The following is a 26,377-nucleotide window of genomic DNA, read 5'->3' on the forward strand; positions in this document are numbered from 1 at the left end:
CAGTTGCACTCATCTCAGTTCAGTTCAGTTGAGTTCAGTCACTCAGTCGTGTCCAACTCTTTCATGGCTCTTATCTCACACGCTAGCAAAGTAATGCTCAAAATTCTCCAAGCCAGGCTTCAGCAGTACGTGAACCGTGAACTTCCAGATGTTCAAGCTGGTTTTAGAAAAGGCAGAGACACCAGAGATCAAATCGCCAACATCCGTTGGATCATCGAAAAAGCAAGAGAGTTCCAGAAAAACATTACTTCTGCTTTATTGACTACGCCAAAGCCTTTGACTGTGTTGATAACAACAAACTGTGGAAAATTCTTCAAGAGATGGGAATACAAGACCACCTAACCTGCCTCCTGAGAAACCTGTATGCAGGTCAAGAAGCAACAGTTAGAACTGAACACAGAACAACAGACTGGTTCCAAATTGGGAAAGGAGTACATCAAGGCTGTATATTGTCACCCTGCTTATTTAACTTCTTTGCAGAGTACATCATGCAAAATGCCATGCTGGATGAAGCACAAGCTGGAATCAAGATTGCTGGGAGAAATATCTATAACCTCAGATATGCAGATGAAACCAACCTTATAGCAGAAAGCGAAGACGAACTAAAAAGCCTCTTGATGAAAGTGAAGGAGAAGAGTGAAAAAGTTGGCTTAAAGCTCAACATTCAGAAAATTAAGATCATGGCATACAGGTTTCCACCACTTCATGGCAAACAGATGGGGAAACAATGGAAACAGAATCTATTTTCTTGGGCTCCAAAATCACTGCAAATGGTGACTGCAGCCATGAAATTAAAAAACGCTTGTTCTTTGGAAGAAAAGTTATGCTCAACCTAGATAGCATATTAAAAAGCAGAGACATTACTTTGCCGACAAAGGTCCATCTAGTCAAAGCTATGGTTTTTCCAGTAGTCAGACCATACAGAAAGCTAAGCGCTGAAGAATTGATGCTTTTGAACTGTGGTGTTGGAGAAGACTCTTGAGAGTCTCCTGGACTGCAAGGAGATCCAACTAGTCCATCCTAAAGGAAATCAGTCCTGAATATTCATTGGAAGGACTGATGTTGAAGCTGAAACTTCAATACTTTGACCACCTGATGCAAAGAACTGACTCATTGGAAAAGACCCTGATGCTGAGAAAGATTGAAGGTGGGAGGAGAAGGGGATGACAGAGGATGAGATGGTTGGATGGCATCACTGACTTGATGGACATGAGTTTGAGTAAGCTCCAGGAGTTGGTGATACACAGGGAAGCCTGGCATGCTGAAGTCCATAAGGTCACAAAGAGTCGAGTTGGACATGACTGAATGACTGAACTGAACTGAGCTGTAGGATTGGGGAAGTTCTGAAAAGAAATCTCTGAAGTTATGATCCACTGGAAAGGAAGTATAAAAAAGTTCTTAAGAGTGAATATCGGGGACTGCTGGCCTACAGAATAAACTCCAGACATGAAACTCATGTTAAAGCAGAGAAGACATGAAAACCTTTGTGATTTTGTTAGCAGTGGCTTCTTGTTGCCCTGTGTTTCGATTGGCTTGGAGCTTATTATTTCCAATTGCGCATTGCCCTTCTGAGTGACCTTGCCCTTGAAAATACTAGTCTGTCATCTTCAGCCTGTTCAACTGTACCTTATCCTTCAAGACCGAGATAAATTTTCACCTTCTGCACTGAGCTTTCAGATCCTTCAGCCATGACCTCAGTCATAGCATCTCTCATAATATTGGGGATTTATCTATGCATGTCTGTCTCTTCACTAAAACACGAACTTCTCCTGCACAAGTTGTGGTTCTTTTTCATCTCTGTGTCCCTGAACCCCTAGAATAGTGAACAAGATGTGTTCACCAACCACTTTGGGCTACCCTTCTAGACACTTCCAGTGAGTTGGCTGCATGTGACAATGAATAGACTACATCATTTTATAAAACTTCACATTTTTTTACAAATTGAAGGTTTGGGCTGCATCCCGCAAGCCCATCAGCAACATTTTTCTGACAACATTTGCTTACTTCATCTTTCTGTGTCACAGTTTGGTAATCCTCAAAATATTTCAAACTTTGTCATTATTGTTATATTTTACTGCAATTTGTGATTGGTGATCTCTGATGTTAACTACTATGTCTCAGATAATGGTTAGCAATTTTTAACAATAAAATATTTTAACTTGCTGACCATTATCTGGCAGATTCATGGGGTCGCAAAGAGTCAGACACGACTGAGCGACTGAACTGACTGAACTGAAATGAATGCATGTACCTTGTTTTATAGACAGACTGCTCTTGCACACTTAACAGACTACTGTATAACATAGACATAACTTTTATATGCACTGGGAAGCCAAAAAATTCATGTGACTTGTTTTACTGCAATATTTGCGTTTATTGTGGTCGTCTAGAACTGAACCTGTGATATCTTTGAGGTCAGCCTGTAGTGAAATTGTCTAGACCATCACTCATAAAATACATCTACAGTTAAGAATAATCAGTGTTTCAGCATCAAGTTCTTGGCACACATTCAAGGGCTATAAGCCCTAAATTATATATGCCAGGGTGTAAACTACCCTTCAAACACCACCTTCCCCAATGGAGGACAAACACACTGAAACCCGAGTTCTGTAGAAATTAACAAAACTACAAATGTTACTTGTTCATCTCTCCTTTACATGGAAACCACCACCTTTTCTATATGTTCTATGTACATTTCAGTTCCTCCCTTCCGATAGTCAGGAGTACAGTTTCTTAAAAAAAAAAAAAAATTAGGGTATTTGGTAGCCTGATATATATATGGTTGTCTAATGCAGACCCAGACACTACCAGTCCCTTGCCTGCAGCTGCAGCAGACAACCTCAAGGACCCACAAGTTCCCAACCATGAGCATGGGGCCCCCCTCACATCTTCCCAAGAGCTTCTGCTAGACCACTGAAGCTGGCACTTGAAATGAATGATCCATACCCTAGGTTTTAGTTGTATAAATCCAAGACCACAATACACTCATGTGTGCTCAGTTGTGTCCAACTCTTTGCAACCCATGAACTGTAGCCCTGCCCAGGCTCCTCTGTCCCTGTGATTCTCCAGGCAAGAATACTGGAGTGGGTAGCCATTCCTTTTTCCAAGGGGTCTTCCTGACCCAGGGACTGGAACCCAGGTTTCTTGCCTTGCAGGCAGATTGTTTACCATCCGAACTACCAAGGAAGCCCACCCCAATGCATAAACTATCCTGTATCTTATATTTCCCTCTGGGTCATTTATTTCTGGATGGTCATTTATCTCTGCCTGTTTTGTAGGATTTGTGCTCTTTATCTCTTTTTTTTCCTAAACGTACAAGGCAAAATACAGAATTCAGCCATTACTTCTCACTGAACTGAGCATTAGACTACTATACATTTTCAAGGCCTCCATGACCTGGTATCTCTCCCTCTTGTCTTTTCCTGTTAAACAAAGCCAAGGGCCGCAGTCCCCTTAAGCGGTTTCCTCTATAGGATTGTGCAGGATGCGATGCTTGGGTGAGTCGCTAGGTGGCATCTCCTGGAGGCGCTTGGCGAACTCTTCCAGAAAGCGCTTTTTGAGAGCCCTCCACCGTTCTCCACGTTGGCTGCTGTTGTCTGGTGGGCGGGTTGGAGTTAATCCATTGCCATCTGTCTTTATTTTGCTAACTTACTCAGTCGGACGCCACACAATTGAGTTCTGCAAATGTCGGCTCTCCAGCACGGCAATTACCAAGTCTTTCTAAACAATATCACTGCACAGCATTCTTCCTGCTGCCTTGAAGCATTCAGGCTCGTTTTGACTGGCTTGGCTTGTAGGGCTCTTCATCTTCAAAGATGAAGAAAGATTGGTCCGAACTCAAAGCCACAACAAGGCATGGTTTCTCTTTCCACGCTGAGAACGTGCCAATCGACATGTTCCTGTTGCATAAAAACCCCAGGCAGCGCAGCTGAGGATGTGGGCTTGTCCACGCAGCCCACAGCGGCGCCACCACCTCCTCGGTGAGGCAGGGGCTCAGAATGCGTTTTGGGGTATTGAAGTTGTTCTTTCAATATTTGAGGGGCTGATAGGAGGGGTGAGGAGTGAAGCATGCAGCAGTAAGCCGGGAGGCAGAAAGAGAAAAGAGAAGGGAGGGAGAGTGAGTTGATATTTGAATGGCGTTCTTCCATGGCTGTTCCAAAAGAAGGATGAACTGATACTCTCAATGGCACAGGAATGGTACTTGTCCTTCCATTGCTTACTCATTCATTCATAATGTGTTTAAGACCTACTCTTTGTGTCAGGCACTATGCTAGGTGTTCCAGATACAGATGGGATCAGCTCCCCAAGAGTCACTGCCCTCTTGGGGCTTATAGTTTGTAGGGAGACAGATAACTCATCAAGTAAACACGAGATGGAGTGAAAGAGAAAGTGGAGGTTTTGTACACACATGTGATGGGGTCCCACACTTAGTCCGGGGGTCAGAGTCATCTCAAGTAGATGAAGATGAAGAGGGCTTTAGGACTTCCCAGAGGTCCAGTGGTTAAGACTTCATGCTTCCAATGTAGGGGGCGTGGGTTTTGATCCCTGGTTGGGAAACTAAGACCCCACGTGCTACACAGCATGGCCAAAAGATAAAATAGTTTTTAAAAATGATGAAGAAGATTTTAGAATATTCTTCTTTCTATGGGCTTTTCCTGGTGGCTCAGATGGCACAGAATCCGGCTGCAATGCAGGAGACCTGGGTTCCATCCCTGGGTTGGGAAGATCCCCTGGAGAAAGGAAAGGCTACCCACTCCAGTATTCTGGCCTGGAAAATTCCATGGACAGAGGAGCCTGGTGGGCTACAGTCCATGGGATTGCATGGACTACTTTCTATACCCCCTTATGCTAAGTATTCTGCTTAGCAATTCAATTAGTAGGTCCTAGATTGGTATTTGGTGACCAACTGGCAAGTTTTGACTGCGCATGACGTGAGGAAGGTCCAGCAGAATGAGGTACAGTGAGAACACAGCCCAGTCCCTGAAGAAGAGGCAAGAGCTTCGTTTACATAAAGCAGAGATTTTGGCTCTCCCTACTCTGTTCACCAACCCCTGGATGTGGCTTGTTTTTCCTTACAAACTAGTTCCTCCTTAATGACTTGCTTTTGCCCTGTTTCTACCCCAAAATTGTATTAACATCTTCTTCCACCTTCTATCTTTAGTGAAGTCCAGTTTGTTCAAAGTTTTAAAGTCCTGATCAACCAAAAGCAAATTAAACTTTAACCCTGTTAGTTTAGCCTGCTGTCTTAGGGTAGTTCTTCAGATTTCATTCACAATCTAAGTTTTAGAAAATATGAGGCAAAGAGGAGGCAAGAGAAAACAGGAAATCTCCTACCATGTTTGTCTTCTCCACTGTATTACTGCACTTTCAGGAGAAAGTACTATTTTATTCCACTGGACAAAGTTTCAGCTATAAATAGACCAAAGGGAACCCATGTCTGGACTCACTGACATACAGTTCAAGCAAAGGTGGGCCTACTGATCTGTTGTTTTTAGGAACTGCCCATTTCCCGAGTTTTATTTTAAGTGCTGGAATACATTGGACCTCTGGCAGAGTTTCAGAGAAGGCAATGGCACCCCACTCCAGTACTCTTGCCTGGAAAATCCCATAGATGGAGGAGCCTGGTAGGCTGCAGTCATGGGGTCTCGAAGAGTCAGACATGACTGAGCAACTTCACTTTCACTTTTCACTTTCATGCATTGGGGAAGGAAATGGCAACCCACTCCAGTGTTCTTGCCTGGAGAATCCCAGGGACGGGGGAGCCTGGTGGGCTGCCGTCTATGGGGTCGCACAGAGTCGGACACGACTGACGTGACTTAGCAGCAGCAGCAGCAGCTGGCAGAGTTTAGTGTGGCCCTCACTGCTTACCAGTGCGTTTGTGAATGATCCAGTATCATAGGACTTTATCTTGACAACCATACTTGTTTGTCATTAAATATTTGAGGTCTGAGTCTTTTAAGGTCATCTCCTGGGAGAATGACACCAGCAGGTAGTTTGCAGACCAATCGCAGCTACAAGAGTGACACAGGAAGTCTGTTTTGCTTCATCTCAGCTTTACTGAATTCCTCCTGGAAGCTCACCCCAGGCTGACAGGCAGCTGCCCTTCATGACGGCAGGCCTCTCCTGCTGGAACCATAACTGTCAGAAGGCTTGGGGGTTGGCGGGGCTGTCGGGGACAGCGGTGTGGCCTGTGGAGTGGCCCCCAGTAGAGCCCTGTGCCCTCCTGCTCCCCCTCACTGGGATCTGTGTGACCTGCGGATCTGGCATGGCGGGGGATACAGAGGGCAACGGGGACCTGGAGGGAAGAAGAAATGTTTTTGAAATTGCAGGCTGCCACCGGAGAGCCAGCCCGGAGTGGCCACAGCTGTTACCATAGAAACCTCTGAGGAGGATGCTGCCGACCGCTGGAAACGGCCCTGGAGATGTTCTTCCTTTATTGACCCCTCGTTACAGACCACATAGTTGGCCCAATTCCTAACTTGCCCTTCCTCAGCTTATGTGACATGAACCCTGTTGTTCCTGCTCCTTTTACCCAGACTGACCTCTGTCAGCCTCCTTTGCAGACTCTCATTTTACTCTCTCCATTTATTCATTAGCCTTGGTCATAAAAGCCTTGGTCTTAGAACCCCCACCTTCTTTCTCCTCTCTTTTCTGAGATGTTCCTCTGTTTTCTTGGTCTAGCTGCAAGTTGTCTAGAGAAGAGACAGGTGGGATTCAGCTAGGGCAGGAAGAAGTGAATGAATGTTGATGCATCTAGTCTTGCTATGGCCTCACAGACCCTGGTGCTGGGAGTGGATGGTGCTTCAGTCAGTCCTTTATTGACCCCTCGTTACAGACCACATAATTGGCCTACTTCCTAACTTGCCCTTCCTCAGCTTATGTGACATGAAGCCTGTTGTTTCTGCTCCTTTTACCTGGGCTTCCCTGGTGGCTCAGCTGGTAAAGGATCTAACTGCAATGCGGGAGACCTGGGTTCGATCCCTGGGTTGGGAAGATCCCCTGGAGAAGGGAAAGGCTACCCTCTCCCATATTCTGGCCTGGAGAATTCCATGGACTGTATAGTCCATGGGGTCGCAAAGAGTCGGACATGACTGAGACTTTCACTTCACTTCAGTCAATCCTACAGTAACTGCAAGAGAGGAGTGTCATTACCCTTTGTGCTTTTGTCCATTTGTTCCTTTTGCCTTAAGTTCTTTTTCTTCCTTCCTCTTCTCAGCTTCCAAATTTCTACTCCTTTTCAAAACCCAGTTCAATTACCATTTCTTCCATGGCATCTCTCAACTCCCCAGGCATCATTCATCTCTTTGTCTGAATTCCATGGTCCTAACATTATCCTTCTGTTAGGTCGGTTATCATATTAGACAACACAGGACAGTTTACAAATTTCCCTACCCCGCCCCCACAACGCTGTCTTTGGGTGCTAGAGGACAAGATGGGATCCTATCTGTCTCCATATCCCAATACCACAGTGCTTAAGAAATATTCACTAATCATCTGCCAGCTAGCCTTTGTTAGTGCGTTGTATCATCTCAAGCAATGCTCTCACAATAACTATGAGGTAGGTCATTATTCCCCCTTCCCAGATGAGGAGAGTGAAGTTTAGAGAAGTTGAATAAATGGCTGAGACTCATGCAGGCTTTCCTGGTGGTTCAGTTGGTAAAGAATCTGCCTGCAATGCAGAAGACCCAGGTTCGATTCCTGGGTCGGGAAGATCCCTTGCAGAAGGAAATGGCAAAACCCACTCCAGTATTCTTGCCTGGAGAGTCCCATGGACAGAAGAGTCTAACAGGCTAGAGTCCATGGGGTCACAAGAGTCACGACTGAGCGACTAAACCGTCACCGCATGCAGGCAGAATCCAGATGTGAAGCAGCGTGCTCTGAATCCGGGGCCCAGACTCTGCTGTGAGGTCACCCTGACTGCAGTGAAACCTACAGCTGTCATCTGACCATGAAGAGAGTGGAGTGCTTAGCGAGGGCAAGCACAACCCATTTAGCACAACCCAGTGCTAAATGAAGCCTGCACGAGCTTATGAGTTAATGGACAAAGGAGCAAAGGAATGAGTCTGTGCCAAGAAGTCTTTCATTTGGTCCAGCCTAATTCCTGCTCATCCAATGTACCCCTCCCCCGTTGCTCGGCCCTGTCTTCCAGTAAATGGACCTTCAGCTCCTCCCTCTCGGGTCACTGGCTGACTACCTACAACACCTTCTAGGTGAGTCCCTCAGCCCACAACCTCTTTCCTCCTCTCCCTCAACCCCAGCCTTTCTACACCCAACTTCTGTAAATTCATTCTCAAGCCTTGTTGGGATCACTCTCAAGGATTGATTTCAGCTTCCAACTCATTGTTAAATAAAACCAAGGTCCTCAAAGCTGACTATAAGAGTCATTTCCCTATATATATCCATAATTTAAAAAATCAAACTACATTTTATTTTACTGAAGTATAGTCGATTTACAACACCCATCATTTTAAACTAAGCAGTTTTGTTTACGGCTGTGGGCCACAGTGCGCCTGCTTCGCCTCCAGATCTTTACCTGAGCCATTCTTCTGTGTTTGGAACACCTGTTATATATCAGGAACTGAGCTGGGTTCTGGGAATTCAGAGATTAAAGCTTCAGTCTCTGAAGCTCCTAGATTAGTGGAGAGACACGGAGAAAGCAATTACAAGGCACTATAATTGTGGGAGTCCATTCAGAGGAAAGCCCGGTTGCTATGGAAGCACTTGGAACACCCTCTCCCCTCCCCCACCCCATGTCTGCATAATCCCATTTCTGAGCTCCCTCGTGGCTCCAGTCACCTCTCCCAGGGCACTTCCCGTAGCTGCCCGTCACCTGGTCCCCCCAGGCCCTCCTCCTCACACTTGCAATCAGATCAGTTTACTTTCATCTGTCCTTTTTGATTCATTCATTTTCAAAAAAGATGATTTACTTCTTTGAACTTTGCCTCTTTGACTGGTGAACTGTAATGAGAGAGGCAAGGATAAAAGAAGGCAAACCACAGGAAGGGTGGCTGCCTCCTTGAGGAGAATGTTTCCCAGGGATGAAGAACCATGTGAGTGAAAGGCATGGATGGCTTTTGCTGGACTCACCCCAACCATCCCCTCTGGTGGTAAGGGATGTGCCCGGAAGTGAAAGGGTCAGATGCAGCTCACCCTGACCTCCTAAACTTCCAACAAATTTTCAGGGAACCCCCTCAAACAGCAGCTCACAGGTGACAGGCTGCTGTTTGCATACAGATGACCATGGAGGCTATAAGACATTGCCTCGGAATGCTCAGAGAGACTGGAGAGGCAAGGACTGAAGGAAGCCCCATGGGGGACACAGCTGAGTGAGCAAAGTTTGATCCTAAAAGTCTGACTATTTCAATTGTGTCCAAGGCTAAAGAACATGGGGAGTTTTCACACATACCCCAGTTGTAGCTCTGTAATGATTTAACACTGATCAACCAAAGGGGACCAGGCTTACCAAGAAACGATCCCAGGAAAAAAACAGAACAGCCAGCAAAGCTCATCCTGGCCTGGCTGGTCCCACAAGCTTCCCCACCATTCTGCCAGGAAAACTGTCATTCCAGCCCCTGGATCTGAAACAGTTGGTTGACATGGAAACAGGTCAACAAAATCTGTGGTTCAGCTTTCTTGCCCTCGTGTCTCAGTGTGTTCTTCTCTGGCTCCAAGCCCCTTTGACTCCAGCCTTCCAAAATCACACTTCTCTACTTCAATCACCTGTCCTTTGAACCAACCAGTCAGTAGGCTGAGAAGGTCTCTACTTCCCTGTCCTGAGGAGTGCGTGTGGGAGTTGGGCTGCGGATGGACACCTTGCCCAGCTCTGTCATCCTAGGGGCTCAAAGACATCAGACGTGGAAGCCTGGCGAAGCTCCCCTTCCACAGGAGATTTGTTGTATGTCAGTAGTTTCCCTGGCTGAGGGAGAGGCAGAGAGAAGAGAACCATGGAAGGAAAAGAACATGCCACAAGTCACTGAACTCAACAGAGCTTTGAAGCAAAGATGCAGCGATTTGATAAAAATCCAGAAATCTAAATGTTGGGCTGTGCTTACGAAGTCTGCCTGTGTGTAGAGTTAAGCAAACAGATTTCCCCATCTCCCTGACAACCAGGATACAAGCACATTTTACCTGCATTATCTACTCTCTTTTCTGAAGCCAGGGCGTAATTAGTGGAGAAAAACACACACACAAAAAAAAAACATAGGTACTGGGTGAGAGTTCACATCTCTTAGACAGTATTTATCTCTCATCCCTCTGGCCGGGAGTTCACCTACACAAACTCATTAACATCTCACCTGGCGGGTTGATCAGCCATGCCTTCTGCTTGCTGGTGGAAAGCTAATATAACTTTGCCTCTCCCTATCAGTCAATATTATTTAAGGGACAGATAAGTCCCTTAAACAGATAAATTTACTTGGAAGGTTGTTCTAGAAAGTTCTATGTATAGACACACACTTAGCTATAAATAGCCTCCGTTGTGTGGGAGGGGTTGGGTCATGTTGTCACCATCCTGCATGAGGAAGAGAGGACGTCCTCATCATGAGGGATGCCACGGGCATGTTCGCTCCCTTGGTATGCAAGACACGCCATGTAAGCCAGTTCCAGGGTGCTTGATGTGAACTGAACCCAGGGATTTGCTGAATAAGCTGGACCATCTCAAGGAAATGGGTGGCAACAGCCTGTAAATGCTTCAGAATTCCAGGGGCACATTCTCATGAGAGAAGTAGCAACCAAGATAGAAAGTCAGCCCAGGGACAATGGAATCTCAGTCCTCAAATCTGGAATGCTCCATTCCCCACGACTGTCCTTACCACCGCAGTCCCAAGGCCAACGGGGAGGACAGTCAGGATGGTAGGACAATGTCCTGACTTCCTCTTGGTTGGACATAAAGGGCCTGCAAAGTTGCATTTAGAGCAAGTCATCACCTTGAGCACAGCACATGCTCATATACCTGGGCTTTATCCACCCAGCTGGAATCTTCTCTAGGTGGAGGAGGCAGGGAATGAAACCCAGAGGGCAGAGAAGAAAGGAATAAATGTGAGTGGAGGGGCCCAGTATTCCAAACAATTGTCTGCCAAACAGAGCAAACAGGTGGTTCAGTGGTAAATTATCTGCCTGCTAATGCAGGAGACGCAGGTTTGATCCCTGGGTCAGGAAGATCCCCTGCAGAAGGAAATGGCAGCCCACTCCAGTGCTCTTGCCTGGAAAACCCTGTGAACAGAGGAGCCTGGCGGGCTACAGTCCATGGGGTTGCAAAGAATTGGACACGACTGAGTGACTAAAACATCAACAGCAACGAATCTGGCAAACATAATGACAGGATGAACGTGGATTGCTTCCCCCCTTCTCTCCCCGGGCCAGGCCATTTCAGGATAAGTGGGAAATCTGTGCGAAGAAGGGGAGGGCCTTGTGAATGAACACATGTGAATGAACATGGGGTGCATGCACAGCCTCACGCAGATCCATATCTGAGTGCTAGTGGCTCCGGGCACGCATGTGGAGACTCATGTGCTGCTGCAAACCATACAAGCACTACACATGTCAGCCTAACCACAGAACAGTTGCCAAACCCAACTCTGATGGGAAAAGCCGTTCTTTTCCAAGACTCGACAAGTGCTCTGTTCTCATTCCAGTTCACCCTCTGGGAACCACGAAGCATCGCTGGGGGGAAGGAGAAGCATGAAGTAACGAGATGGAATGAAACCAAGAGGAGATCTACCAATTATCAGAGGCAACATGGTGATGGGAAGGGCACTCAGTGTGGGAAAAAAATAGGGCCCATTAGGGACGAGTTGGAACTAGATTCGTCTCAGAACCAAAGGCCCTCTCAGAAAGTGTTCTGGGGGCTTGTACTGAGAAGCAGGATGGGGTGATGGAGGGTCTGGCTGTGTGGCCTGCCTCCAGCCCTACTGGGGCAGCTTCAAGTGCGGTGCAGGTAGATTCATTCATTGACGTATTTCTTGGAAAGGTTAGCAGATTTATAGCAACTGATTACACAGTCATAGCTGGTCTGGGCAGATTTCAGTGCAGTTACCAGAATCCTATACTCCTACTTCACATAACAAACATTTTCCACTTCCTTAATGAGAAGAGCTAATGTATATTGAAAATCAAGTGTTTTTCTGAACTCTTCATATCTATTACCTGAGTCTGCACAAGAGCCCTACAGAGTGGTTGACACGGTTGCCCTTTCTATTTTACAGAAAAGGAAATTGAGGTGTGATGAGCTTAAGTAACTTCCCCAAAGACTCTCAATGTATGCAAGAGCCAGGATTTGAACATAAGTAGCTTTACTCCAAATAACCTGTTGGCTTCCTGCATCATTTTGGCACAAAGCACTACACAAGGCATCTTGAGGCATAGTTCTTCCTTAAAGGACTTTATGGTCTGGGGGAGAGAGACAAGGACACTGCCTTCTGACTTAAGCAAAGTTTGTCATTCGGAAAGCATCAGTTTCTTTTGGTAACTACTGGTAACTTCTTCCAGATAAAGGGAATGTGGGGAATTATAAGTCCCCTCTCCCACAACCTCAAAAATGTTGGACTGAACCCCACCAGACAAACAGGCATGTACTGACAAGCACGTGCAAACAAGGAGTTCAACTTACTCAGTGAGCATTGGGCGTGAAAGGCTGGCAGTGGGGCGATCACGGCAATGTTCTTAGAGAACACTGGACAGTCTTGGTCAGATGAGGAAACAGGGTCCCCAGTGAAGGGAAGGACAGAGGACCAAGGGACTGCTGGAAAGTCTACATCTGCCACTTTCTTATGTCTTGTTTATAAAAGGACAGGGGCTGAGAGCAACCTGTACAATATGCCTAACCGATCACTAGTCTTGACACTATTCCTTGTATCAAAGAAATGATTTCACTAAAGATATGCTAAATGCCCCCCCCCTCTTTTTTGGCTGAGGGGGCAAGAATACTGGAGTGGGTTGCCATTCCCTTCTCCAGGAGATCTTCCCATCCCAGGGATTGAACCTGGGTCTCCCGCATTGTAGGCAGACGCTTTACCATCTAAGCCACCAGGGAAGTCCCACGTCCAAGAGGAGCAACCCCACATCCAAGGAGCAGTGGCTGTGTGGGTGCAGGAAGGCCAAGAGGAGCTACTCCACGTTCAAGGTCAGGAAGGGCGACCTCATCCAAGGTAAGGAACAGTGGCTGCACTTTGCTGGAGCAGCTCTGAAGACATACCCCATGTCCAAGGTAAGAGAAACCCAAGTGAGACGGTAGGTGTTGTGAGAGGGCATCAGAGGGAAGATACACTGAAACCATAATCACAGAAAACTAGCCAGTCTGATCACATGGACCACAGCCTAACTCAATGAAACTAAGCCATGCCGTGTGGGGTCACCCAAGACGGGCGGGTCATGGCGGAGAGGTCTGACAGAATGTTGTCCACTGGAGAAGGGAATGGCAAACCACTTCAGTATTCTTGCCTTGAAAACCCCATGAACAGTATGAAAAGGCAAAATGATAGGATACTGAAAGAGGAACTCCCCTGGTCGGTAGGTGCCCAATATGCTACTGGAGATCAGTGGAGAAATAACTCCAGAAAGAGTGAAGGGATGGAGCCAAAGCAAAAACAATACCCAGCTGTTGATGTGACTGGTCATAGAAGCAAGGTCCAACGCTGTAAAGAGCAATATTGCATAGGAACCTGGAACGTCAGGTCCATGAATCAAGGCAAATTGGAAGTGGTCAAACAGGAGATGGCAAGAGTAAATGTCAACATTCTAGGAAACAGCAAACTAAAATGGACTGGAATGGGTGAATTTAACTCAGATGACCATTATATCTACTACTGTGGGCAGGAATCCCTTATAAGAAATGGAGTAGCCATCATGGTCAACAAAAGAGTCCAAAATACAGTACTTGGATGCAATCTCAAAAATGACAGAATGATCTCTGTTCATTTCCAAGGCAAACGATTCAATATCACGGTGATCCAAGCCAATGCCCCAACGAGTAATGCTGAAGAAGCTGAAGTTGAACGGTTCTATGAAGACCTACAAGACCTTTTAGAACTAACACCCAAAAAAGATGTCCTTTTCATTATAGGGGACTGGAATGCAAAAGTAGGAAGTCAAGAAACACCTGGAATAACAGGCAAATTTGGCCTTGGAATACGGAATGAAGCAGGGCAAAGGCTAATAGAGTTTTGCCAAGAGAACACACTGGTCATAGCAAACACCCTCTTCCAACAACACAAGAGAAGACTCTACACATGGACATCACCAGATGGGCAACACCAAAATCAGATTGATTATATTCTTTGCAGCCAAAGATGGAGAAGCTCTATACAGTCAGCAAAAACAAGACCGGGAGCTGACTGTGGCTCAGATCACGAACTCCTTATTGCCAAATTCAGACTTAAATTGAAGAAAATAGGGAAAACCACTAGGCCTTTCAGGTATGACCTAAATCAAATCCCTTATGATTATACAGTGGAAGTCAGAAATATTTTTAAGGGACTAGATCTGATAGACAGAGTACCTGATGAACTATGGACCGAGGTTCATGACATTCTACAGGAGACAGGGATCAAGACCATCCCAGTGGAAAAGAAATGCAAAAAAGCAAAATGGCTGTCTGAGGATGCCTTACAAATAGCTGTGAAAAGAAGAGAAGCAAAAAGCAAAGGAGAAAAGGAAAGATATAAGCATCTGAATGCAAAGTTCCAAAGAATAGCAAGGAGAGATAAGTAAGCCTTCCTCAGTGATCAATGCAAAGAAATAGAGGAAAACAACAGAATAGGAAAGACTAGAGATCTCTTCAAGAAACTTAGAGATACCAAGGGAACATTTCATGCAAAGATGGGCTAGATAAAGGATAGAAATGGTATGGACCTAACAGAAGCAGAAGATATTAAGAAGAGGTGGCAAGAATACACAGAAGAACTGTACAAAAAAGATCTTCACAACCCAGATAATCACGATGGTGTGATCACTCACCTAGAGCCAGACATCCTGGAATGTGAAGTCAAGTGGGCCTTAGAAAGCATCACTATGAACAAAGCTAGTGGAGGTGATGGAATTCCAGTTGAGCTATTTCAAATCCTGAAAGATGATGCTGTGAAAGTGCTGCACTCAATATGCCAGCAAATTTGAAAAACTCAGCAGTGGCCACAGGACTGGAAAAGGGCAGTTTTCATTCCAATCCCAAAGAAAGGCAATGCCAAAGAATGCTCAAACTACCACACAATTGCACTCATCTAACACGCTAGTAAAGTAATGCTCAAAATTCTCCAAGCCAGGCTTCAGCAATACGTGAACCGTGAACTTTCAGATATTCAAGCGGGTTTTAGAAGAGGCAGAGGAACCAGAGATCAAATTGCCAACATCCGCTGGATCATGGAAAAAGCAAGAGAGTTCCAGAAAAACATCTATTTCTGCTTTATTGACTATGCCAAAGCCTTTGACTGTGTGGATCACAATAAACTGTGGAAAATTCTGAAAGAGATGGGAATACCAGACCGCCTGACCTGCCTCTTGAGAAACCTATATGCAGGTCAGGAAGCAACAGTTAGAACTGGACATGGAAGAACAGAATGGTTCCAAATAGGAAAAGGAGTACATCAAGGCTGTATATTGTCACCCTGCTTATTTAACTTCTATGCAGAGTACATCATGAGAAATACTGGGCTGGAGGAAGCACAAGCTGGAATCAAGATTGCCGGGAGAAATATCAATAACCTCAGATACGCAGATGACACCACCTTTATGGCAGAAAGTGAAGAGGAACTAAAAAGCCTCTTGATGAAAGTGAAAGAGGAGAGTGAACAAGTTGGCTTAAAGCTCAACATTCAGAAAACAAAGATCATGGCATCTGGTCCCATCACTTCATGGGAAATAGATGGGGAAATGGTGGAAACAGTGTCAGACTTTATTTTTGGGGGGCTCCAAAATCACTGCAGATGGTGACTGCAGCCAGGAAATTAAAAGACACTTACTCCTTGGAAGGAAAGTTATGACCAACCTAGATAGCATATTCAAAACCAGAGACATTACTTTGCCAACAAAGGTCTGTCTAGTCAAGGCTATGGTTTTTCCAGTGGTCATGTATGGATGTGAGAGTTGGACTGTGAAGAAAGCTGAGCACCGAAGAATTGATGCTTTTGAACTGTGGTGTTGGAGAAGACTCTTGAGAGTCCCTTGGACTACAAGGAGATCCAACCAGTCCATCCTAAAGGAGACCAGTCCTGGGTGTTCACTGGAAGGACTGATGCTAAAGCTGAAACTCCAATACTTTGGCCACCTCATGCAAAGAGTTGACTCATTGGAAAAGCTGATGCTGGGAGGGATTGGGGGCAGGAGGAGAAGGGGACGACAGAGGATGAGATGGTTTGATGGCATCACCGACTCGATGGACATGAGTTTGGGTGAACTCCGGGAGTTGGTGATGGACAGGGAGTCCTGGCGTGCTGCGATTCATGGGGTCACAAAGAGTCAGACACGACTGAGCGGCTGCACTGAGCTGACTGATGGTGAATGCTAGATAACCACTCTGCAGATGCTGACTCACGATCAAGCATGTCATGTGCTGGTTAACCATCCTGGAACGTTACTTCCTTGTTTCACAGATTCTGTCCGATGACCTCTGTGTTCAAAACCAACATCCATTGAGTCATTTTGATAAGTCAGTGTTTACTTCTCAAATGGTACTTTGCTGTTCAAAAATAAAATGAGAGAACATCCCATAATACAAGGAAAATTGTAAGGACCTGAAAGAAAGGCACAACTCTCATATCAAAGGGCAATTTGGAGGGAAATATGCCTTACATTTATTTACTATCATATAAAAAGCTCCTACTGGGCTTTCCTGGTGGCTCAGTGGTAAAGAATCCGCATGCCAATGCAGGAGACACAGATTCTGTCTCTGATCCAGGAAGATCCCATATGCCTTGGAGCAACTAAGCCCGTGCGCTACAACTATTGAGCCTGTGCTCTAGAGTTTGGGAGCCACAACTACTGAGCCCATGTATCAAAACTACTGAAGCCCACATAACCTAGAGCCCGTGCTTGGCAACAAGAGAAGCCACCGTGATGAGAAGCCTGCACGGTGCAATAAGAGTAGACCCCACTTGCTGTAACTGGAGAGAAGTCCACCCAGCAACGAAGACCCAACACAGCCATAAGTAAATACAGAAATAAAATTATTTTTTTTTCAAAACTTGCTATTTAAAAAAGCACCTACAGTGGGCATGAAGCATAGCAGATGCTCAAAACTGTGTTTCCCTCCCTACATCACCATCTCATTTAGTTTGCATAAAAAAACACTCTAAGGAAGTTATTATAATTTTTATTTTATAGATAAAGAAACAGAAGATTAAAGAGTTTAAGTAAGATGACCACAGGTGGCCACTCTGGGTTCATATTGCAAAAGCGATGCTTTCCTAGTATCAATGATGCCTCTTCCACGGGCGTACCTGAGCTTTGCAGAATATTGCATTTGTAAACCACTTTCACCTGTCCCATTTCATCAGCACTTCAGAACAGTCCTGTGACATGAGAGTTATTCTTTTCTTCACTTCTAAGTGGAGAAAACAGATAGAGGGATTGCAACAATTTGCCCAAGTTTCCTGATGTGAACGGGTCAGCAGAAATTGATCCCATGTCTTAACAATGCCCAAATGTTTGCTCTGGGCCGGACACCACGTGACATCTCAGCGCAGAGCCCAAGGCTGGCCAAAGGGCTGGATGTGAGCTGAGCACCAGCGTGCTCCATTCACGATCCCCCAGGATCCAGCTGGCTTGCTGGTATTCCAGAACCACCCTCAGATCCCATCTCAGCAGTGTGGAGTGGACACTTCTGCTGAGAGTGATAGCCAACATGTTCATGGCATTTTATAATCTATTAAGGACATACCTCACATATTCTAGCTGTCAAGGAGCCACTCTGAAAACAGAACAGCAAGGTGACCGTGTTTTTCAGCCTGGTACGTAGGCCCAGTGCTGGTGTTATTCTTAAATGCTGGAATCATTTCCCACATCCTGTGAAGGCCACTTTCCTAAGTGACACTCTGCATTCTCATTGCTTCACTGAATCTCCTTGGGGCTATCTTGATCTTCTAGGTTTAATTTACTCAGGATCCTCCTAAAATAGACTTGCTGTATTATGACTGTGAAAATAGTGTGTGACTTTTGAAAATAGTTTGGTATAAAGGAGAAAATAAGCACTAACAAGTAACCCACTTACTAAGATATGGCCAGTACTTTGGCCACCTCATGCAAAGAGTTGACTCATTGGAAAAGACTCTGATGCTGGGAGGGATTGAGGGCAGGAGGAGAAGGGGACGACAGAGGATGAGATGGCTGGATGGCATCACTGACTTGATGGACGTGAGTCTGAGTGAACTCCGGGAGTTGGTGATGGACAGGGAGGTCTGGTGTGCTGCGACTCATGGGGTCGCAAAGAGTCGGACACGACTGTGAGACTGAACTGAACTGAACTGAAGATATGCTCATTTTATTATCTTTAAATACGACTATATTATATATTATATATGATTATATAATATATGACCATATTATATATTAATATGTGTATATATATAATATTCCATCATATCTACCTGTTTGTAGGTACTGTTATTTATATTTTAATGAACATTTGCTATTTGGATTGTCTTCAATGTATTAATGTATATTGGATGGATCAAAAAATCCATTCAGGCTTTCCCATAAGATGGTATAGAAAAAACTGAATGGAACTTTTGGCCAACCTAATACAACATTTCAGTGAAAATTCTTAAATATCTATCTATGTATACTTGTCTAATTTTCCAGAAATTGAATTATTGTTCATAAGAATGCACTTTTTAAAATTAATTTTTGTTGCATATAGTTGCTTCACAATATTGTGTTAGTTTCTTGCTGCACAGCTAAGTGAACTAGCCACATTTATACATATATCTACTCCTTTTCAGATTTCTTTCCCATTCAGATCACTACAGAGCACTGAGCAGAGTTCCCTGTGCTAGACAGTAGGTTCTCGTTAGTTATCTATTTTATACATAGTATTAACAGTGTACATACGTCAGTCTCCCAATTCATCCTACCCGCTCCTTCCTCCTTGGTAACCATAAATCTGTACTCTACATCTGTGACTCTGCTTTGCAAACAAGTTCACCTCTACCATTTTTTTAGATTCCACATATAAGCAATATTACATGATTTTTGTTTTTCTCTTTCAGACTTGTTTCACTCAAAATGACAATCTCTAGGTCCACCTAGATGTCCATCAACAGAGGAATGGATAAAGATGTGGTACATGGATGCAATGGAATGTTACTCAGTCATGAAAAGAAGTGAAATAGCACCATATACAGAATGTATTTTTGTAAAGGGTTTGATATGTTGACAAATGAATCTCAAGAGAACTGAACAAATTTTTACTCTGACCAACAGAACATGAGATCCACCTTTCCCACACCTCTGCCCACCATGAGAATTAGCAAACTTATATTCTTCAACAAGCTGATGCATGCATGCCAAGTCGCTTCAGTCATGTCCGCCTCTGTGCGACCCTATGGACAGCAGCCCACCAGGCTCCTCTGTCCACGGGATTCTCTAGGCAAGAACACTGACGTGGGTTGCCATTTCCTTCTCCATCAACAAGCTGATAGGGGAAAACAATAACCTTGTTTCTCACTTTTCTTCCACTGTGAAAGTTAAAATCTTTCTAGCAATTTATCAGTGAGATGATCATATAACTTCCTATGCAATTTATAGTGTTGTAAGAGTGGAAAGGGGTGCTAAATGGGAAACAAATGGAACTCAAGTCATACTACTTACCAGACTTTGCATTTCTTAGTTTGAGAATCACTTGTTTGTAGCTTTTGTTTATTTTTCTATTAAGTTGTCTGTTGTTAATATTACATAAAGATCACGTTATAATATAATATTAATACCTTGTAATTTGTGCTAAATGTATTTTCCCAGTATGTTGTTTATTTTAAATTATAAATTATAGATGAACATTGTTTTATCTTGTTTCAGGTTTCCTTATAATTGAAGCATGATTTTTTTCATTAAACTTTTGAGACAATTGTAGATTCACAAGCAATTCTAAGAAATATTGTAGAGAGTTTGCCTCTACCCAGTTTCCTCCAACTATAGTATTCAGTTCAGTTCAGTTCAGTTGCTCAGTCGTGTCCGACTCTTTGTGACCCCATGATTTGTAGCACACCAGGCCTCCCTGTCCATCACCAGCTCCCAGACTTCACTCACACTCACGTCCATCGAGTCCGTGATGGTATCCAGCCATCTCATCCTCTGTCATCCCCTTCTCCTCCTGCCCCCAATCCCTCCCAGCATCAGAGTCTTTTCCAATGAGTCAACTCTTCGCATGAGTTGGCCAAAGTACTGGAGTTTCAGCTTTAGCATCAGTCCTTCCAAAGAACACCCAGGGCTGATCTCCTTCAGAATGCACTGGTTGGATCTCCTTGCAGTCCAAGGGACTCTCAGGAGTCTTCTCCAACACCACAGTTCAAAAGCATCAACTCTTCGGCACTCAGCTTTCTTCACAGTCCAACTCTCACATCCATATTGGCTTGGCCAAAAAGTTTGTTTGGATTTTTCCATAAAAAGCTACAGAAAAACCTGAAGGAACTTTTTGGCCAACCAATACACTATTACAATCAGGCTGTTGGCATCAATTCAGCCAAGATACAGATCATTTCTAATATCGAAAGGATCCCTCATATTCCCCTTTTATAGCCACATCCACATTCCTCTCACCTTTCCCATAATCCCTAGCAACTGTGCATCTGTTCTCCATTTTTAAAATTTTGTCATAATTGAAATCAACAGGATATAACCTTTGGGAGCTGGCTTTTTTCATTCAGCATAGTACTCTGGAGACTCATCCAGTGTGTCATGTGCCCTGATAGTCTGTTCTTTTTCCTGAGTGGTGTTCCAGGGTATCGGTGTATCCCATTTGTTTAACCATTCACCCATTTAAGTACATCTGGGTTGTTTCCTCTTTTGGGCTATTACAAATAAAGCTGCTATAAACATTCATGTATAGATTTTTGTGTAAACAGACGTCTTCATTGCTCTAGGATAAATTCCTAGAAATGCAATTGGGGTGTCATGTGATGGTAGTGTGTCCGGTTTTTTAAGGAACTGACGAACTGCTTCCCATGGCTGTACCATTTTGCATGCCCACCAGCAATGCATGAGTCATCCGGTTTCTCTACATCCTTGCCATCAGTAGGTGTTGTTGCTATTTTTTATTTTAGGCACTTTACTGGGTGAGTAGAAATATTGTGGCTATAATTTAAATTGCCCTCATGGACAACGATGTTGAACATTTCTTCATGTGCTTATTGATATTTGTATATTCTCCTTGATGAAATGTGTCTTCATATCTTTTGCCCACTTTCTAATTGGATTGTTTGGTTTTTCACCATTTGTTTTTGATCATTCTTTGTATAGACTAGACACCAGTCCTTTATCAGATATGTGATTTTTAAATACGTTCTCCCAATATATGGCTTACCTTTTCTTCCTCTTAAGAGAGTTTTACAGATTAAATTTTTTAAGCTTTCTATATTTATCAGTTTTTCCTTTTATAGATTGTACTTTTGTTGTCTTGTCCAATAACTCTTCACCCTGGATCCTGAAAATATTCTTGTATGGTTTTTTCTAGCAGTTTTACAATCATACATTTTATGTGTTCATGATCCATTTCGAGTTAATTTTTATAACATGTGAGACTTAGATTGAGTTTCATTATTTGCCTGTGGACGTCCAATTTGCTCTAAAACCACAATTTTCTCTTTTCTACCCTTTCTTGGGACACTTGTTGTCAAATATAAATGGGCTATATTTGTTTGGGTCTGTTTCGAGAGTCTCTGTTGTGTCCTGTTGATCCGTGTGTCTGTTCTCCCACCCATTCCCACAATCTTAATTACTGTAGCTATAGTAATTGCTGCTGCTCAGTCACCAAGTCGTGTCTGACTCTTTGTGACTCCATGAACTGCAGCATACCAGACTTCCCTGTCCTTCACTATCTCCCAGAGTTTGCTCAAATTCATATCCATTGAGTTGGTGATGCCATCCAACCATCTCATCCTCTGTCATCCCTTTCTCCTCCTACCCTCAGTCTTTCCCAGAATCAGGGTCTTTTCCAATGACTGGTTCTCCGCATCAGTTGGCCAAAGTATACTGTAGCTACATAATGTCTTAAAATCCAGTAGACCAATTTCTTTCATTTCATTCTTATATTTCAAAGCAGTTTTAGTTATCCTAAATTAGTTTTCTTTCCATATAAATTTTAGATAGGGGGATTCTTACAGGCCACTAGAGGTAAAAACACCCTACTTGCCTTTCTCTGACCATGCCCTAGTGGGGCGTTTGGGAGGACCTTAGTACAACCTCACAAAGGTCAAAGTATAGGTTCTCTACTTGGTCATCACTGGCACGGGTGGCAGTTTTCCTATGGTCTTCCACTGGAAAAGCAGTTATTATCTAAACATTTCTGTCTTTCTGGACTGATTGCTTCTTTCCTCTTCCTTAGACTAGAGAAAATCGACTTTCTTAGGGCTTTTTTTTTTTTTTTTTTTGGTCTGCTCCTGTTGTACTTTCTGGGTTGCTGGTATTGACAGAAATAGTCAATAAACAATCTATAATGGAAACACAAGTGTTTTATTTGATCCAAATTGGGTATTTTTTAAAACATTTATATAATTATTTGGCTGCTGCGGGCTCCAGACTGTGTGGGCTCCATAGTTAGGGCATGTGGGCTTAGTTGCCCTGAGGTATGTGGGATCTTAGTTCCCCTAGTGAAGTGAAGTCGTTCAGTTGTGTCCAACTCTTTGCAACCCCATGGACTGTAGCCTACCAGGCTTCCTCTGTCCATGGGATTCTCCAGGCAAGAATACTGGAGTGGGTTACCATTTCCTTCTCCAGGGGATCTTCCCGACCCAGGGATTGAACCCAGGTCTCCCACATGGGAGGCAGACACTTTAACCTCTGAGCCACCCCTACCAGGGATCAAACCCAAGTCCCCTGCGTTGCAAGGTGATGTAGCCTGTGAGACACAGATTCAAGAAACGTTTAAATTGTATGTTCCATTGTACTACAAAATGGGGGAGGCTTACTTAGCCAAAACCCACAAAGTTACAGTTAGTTACTTGAGTTGTTTATCAAGAGTGAAAGTCGCTCAGTCGTGTCTGACTCTTTCTGACCCCATGGACTATATACTCCATGGAATTCTCCAGGCCAGGATACTGGAGTGGGTAGCCTTTCCCTTCTCCAGGGGATCTTCCCAACCTAGGGATTGAACCCAGGTCTCCCGCATTGCAGGCAGATTCATTATCTGCTGAGCCACAAGGGAAGCCCAAGAATACTGGAGTGGGTAGTCTATCCCTTCTCTAGCAAATCTTCCCAGCCCAGGAATTGAACTGGGATCTCCCGCATTGCAAGCAGATTCTTTACCAACTGAGCTACCAGGGAAGCCCTTTTCAAGAGTAGACAACTGCAAGAAGTAAGGGTGCAAGAAGCAAGGGTGCTGTTCAACAGTAAGAATCGGTTGGAAAAAAAAAAAAGAATTGGTTGGGGTCTGAAATGGTGGCATAGTTACAAGGGGAGAACTTGTGACCATAAGGTGGCAGCTGGTAGCTGCCAGCAGGTATTGCTTTGAGAACAGTTGGTGGTGTCCTTGAGTCTGATACAGTTCAGAAGAGTCAAGTTCTCAGAGATGCAGGAACGTGTCCTGAAACCACATCCACAATGGCCACCCAATTTCTCTTTGAATGCTCAAACCACAGTTACCCCATTTTGATTTTTAACTACATTCTTTTTTTTAATGCTTAAAGCCAATGTACAATGTGTATTTGACAGGCCAAAAGACAGGCTGTTGCAGCTAGCATAATGTTCAAGCCAAATCACATATAAACCAGAACAACTGTTCATACTTCAATAAGTGAAAATTTTTTCTGTCACTGGCTTCTTCAGCTCCAAGTCTGGGGTATATGAGGTAAAAAGAGAATTCAGGGAACTCCTGACCATGTCACTTCTTGGGTCCCTAGATGCCTAGCCAGTCTGTCTACATCTCTCTATCTTTCAGTATCATCTAATCTTTGTTTTAAATATAATGTCCAGGGATTTTAGTTGTCCTTGGCGAGGAAATAGGGGGCAAAAGTGGAAGCAGAAGTTTGTCTTATTTTAAAAAGTACCTAACAGGATCTAAATGAAACATCTAAGCATCTCACTTCTCCTGCCTTACCCTCACTTCACTCTCCATAAATAACTAGTGATTCTCCAATTGTCTCCCCAGTAATGACTTATTTCAAAATAGAAGTCTTACACTCCCTTCCCCACTTTAAATTTTCATTTCAAGTAAGTATTTTTAGTAGGTACTGTATCTACTTAAAGGGCTTCCCTAGTGGCTTAGCAGTAAAGAATCCACTTGCAATGCAGGAAACAAGGGTTGGATCCCTTGGTCAGGAAGATCCTCTGGAGAAGGCAATGGCAACCATTCGAGTATTCTTGCCTGGAAAATCCTGTAGACAAAGGAACCTGGAGGGTTACAGTCCATGGGATGGCAAAAGAGTCAGACACCACTTACCGACTAAACAATGGCAATCTAAAGATCTTATCTTCAAGTATAGTCACCTTCTCAGAGGGTTAGAGCAACGTAGGTATTACTGTCTCACAAAATTTTTGAGGTTCAGGAATCTGGTAGCAATCTAGTGGGGCGATACCAGTTCAGTCTCATGAGGCAGCTGTTAAGCAGCCAGGTTGGTGTGGGGCAATCTGAAGACTTGAGTGGGGCTGGCGGATCTGCTCCCAAGAGGACCAATTCATGTGGCTATCTGTAGGAGGCGTGTCTCCACTCCTCACTACAGGCACCTCTCTATGGGGCTGTTCAGCATGGCAACTGATTTCCTTCAAAGCAAGGGATCCAAGAAAGAGTGATATAAGCCATGTGCCCATGATGGAAGTCACAGTGTCTTTTATAACCTAATTTCAGAAGTTGTATCTCATCACTGTTCTACTATTATATTGGTCACATAGACCAATTCTCAGTACCAAGTGGGAGGGGACTACAGAAGGGTATGCATACCAAGAGCCAAGGCTGGCCGAGGCCATTTCAGAGGCTGGCAGCCACAGTCATGAGATAAAAGCAAAATGATAAACTATTGTTTCAGCCATTATTTGTTATCTCATTATAACTGACTGAAAGCTGACTGATACAGTTATATGCCTTTATTTATAAACTTTTAACAGTTTTTTTTTAACTTTTCTATTCAAAAAAACAAAAGAGTAAATACCTCTTTACTCTCTCTGCCTTTCTCACATTACTTCCCATTTCTTGAGTTTGGTTAGTTTTATTATTCTTTTTAAAATATTTCTGTTAATTATGTGTATAACTCAAAATTATGTCCTTGAATCTTGTTCCACCAGCTTTCAATAGCACTGATTCATTCCCCACTATGTAAGGTTAAGAAGCTAGTGCTTTTCCATTCTTCTAAGATTGCCTCCCTCCAAGCTTCTGTCAGTTAATATAATTATTTTTATATTTTCAAGGTTTTCTTTGCCTCCTCAGATCTTTCTCTTCAAGCCATGTTGTTGTCCTAAGAATTATCAAGTTCCATCTCCTCAGAACACAGGACCCTGTGTCTCCAGCAGGAAAGCATAAAGATGGTGGGTGCTGAGGGGAGCAGTGGATTCCGTGCTCTAAAGCCTGACTCTGAGGCAGAGGACTGATTAGCATCTAGAGAAACCCTGGCCTCAGGCCACATGTAATTCCTCTCAGATCCGTATCCGGGACAGGCAAGCATTCTCCCTCTGGGGCTGAATCCCGAAGCTACACAGTCCAGGGGCATCAATCTTGGTTTTCATTCACGGAGAGTTCCTGATCCAAAGAGGAGAGTCGAGGAGAGGGGAGGTGACAGAGCCTTTTTCCCTAATACTTATCGATGTATTTGGCTGCGCTGAGTCTTATTTAATTGTGGCATGCAGAATCTTTTAGTTGTGACGTGAGAACTCTTAGCTGGGGCATGCAGGATTTAGTTCTCTAGTCAGGGATTAAACCCGGGCCCCCTGCATTGGGATCTCGGAGTCTTAGTCATTGGGCCACCCGGGAAGTCCTCGATACTTTTTTTGACAACAGAAATCCTTCCTGTCCCTCAGCACTGCTCTCACCATTTTTCCTGAATCTATCCAACTACCTGGGGTGTAGTTAATTCTCTTCCCCAACAGGTCAGTGTGGAGTATCCTGTTGACTTCTGCCCTTAGTCCCTTGAGATTCTGGGTGACAGGGGTAGGGTCTCCAAATATAATACAAGTCACTCAGTTCAATTTCAATTTCAGATAAATAATGGATTTTTTTTTAAGTAAAAGTACATCCCAAATAGGACTTCCCAGG

The sequence above is a fragment of the Bos grunniens genome, chromosome 12 (genome assembly GCF_055505025.1).
Source record: "Bos grunniens cultivar Pamir isolate PY7600 chromosome 12, Bosgru_T2T1.0, whole genome shotgun sequence".
Taxonomy (NCBI): Eukaryota; Metazoa; Chordata; class Mammalia; order Artiodactyla; family Bovidae; genus Bos; species Bos grunniens.